Below are 1566 nucleotides of genomic sequence, written 5' to 3' on the forward strand. Positions count from 1 at the left end.
GAATTCACGGACTATAAAATAGAAAGAATCCCCCGAGAAAAGAACGCTCATGCGGACTGTCTGGCTAAGTTAGCCTCGGACAGCGAAATCGAAGAGCTGGGGTAGTACCAGTGGAACGCTTGGCAGAGCCAAGCATCACAATAAAAGAGACCACACAAACGGTTGGGCAAGAACCCAGCTGGATGGTCCCCATCATAAAGTACATAACCACAGGTGAGTTGCCCCAAGAGAGGGCACTGTCTCGAAAGATTCAGTATCAGGCTCATCGTTATGTAATGATGGATCAAATTCTCTACCGGAGAGGACTCAGCATGCCTTATTTAAGGTGTGTATCGGACCCTGAAGCTAGACAAATCATGCTGGAGGTCCATGAAGGGTTCTGTGGAGATCATACGGGAGGACCCAGCCTCTCAAAGAAAATATTGAGGCAAGGGTACTTCTGGCCAACAATGAAAAAAGATTGTATAGACTATGTCCAAAAGTGTGACTCGTGCCAAAGGTACGCGAACATACCGAGAGCCCCTCCAAATGAGATCACTTTGATGACCAGTCCCTGGCCCTTCGCGGTCTGGGGAATAGATCTCATCGGGTCTTTACCTACGGGAAAAGGAGGAGTAAAGTATGCAATAGTAGCAGTAGACTACTTCACCAAATGGACAGAGGCTGAGCCTATGAAGACAATAACTGCTAAGAAGGCATTGGACTTTGTTATTAAAAACATAGTGTGTCGATACGGCTTGCCTCACAAAATAGTCTCAGACAATGGAAAGCAATTTGATTGCGAGGAATTTACTGACTTCTGCAACCAACACGGAGTGGTAAAAAGCTTCTCCGCGGTAGCCCGGCCTCAAACAAACGGCCAGGCGGAAGCAGTCAATAAAATCCTAAAGGTCACCTTGAAAAAGAAGCTGCTGGCCTGTAAAAATAACTGGCCTGAAGAATTGCCAAGGGTATTGTGGGCCTACCGGACGACCCCCAGAACCACAACCGGTCACTCGCCATTCTCAATGGCGTACGGTTGTGAAGCAATGGTCCCGGTGGAAACGTTATTCCCATCCCATAGGAGGACGACTTATGATCCGGCCACCAATCAGGCCCTGCTCCAAGAGGCTCTGGATCAAGTCGAAGAACTCCGGGATGAGTCTCAAATACGGATGGCTGCTTATCAAAAGAAGGTGACCAAGTATTTTAACTCCAAGGTTAAAAATATAAAATTCGCTATTGGGGATATGGTCCTAAGAAGGGTTTTCCCAGCCACCCAAGAACCCGGAGTGGGGGTACTTGGACCAAATTGGGAAGGACCATATGAAATCGAGGACGAAATCGGTTCTGGCACTTACAAACTAAAAAGAATGGACGGAACTACTGTCCCAAGAGCCTGGAATGCCGATCACCTCAGAAAATATTACCAGTAGCGAATTAAACTTAGATTTTGTTCAAAGGGTTTGTACCGTCCAAATGTATGCCTCCTCTATATTAAATAAAATTGAGTGCCTTAAAAACAAAGTTTCTATGCCACTCAGGGGGGTACTAGGGTATACCGCACGGACAAACAAAAACAAACTA

Source organism: Cannabis sativa, chromosome X, assembly GCF_029168945.1.
Source record: "Cannabis sativa cultivar Pink pepper isolate KNU-18-1 chromosome X, ASM2916894v1, whole genome shotgun sequence".
NCBI lineage: Eukaryota > Viridiplantae > Streptophyta > Magnoliopsida > Rosales > Cannabaceae > Cannabis > Cannabis sativa.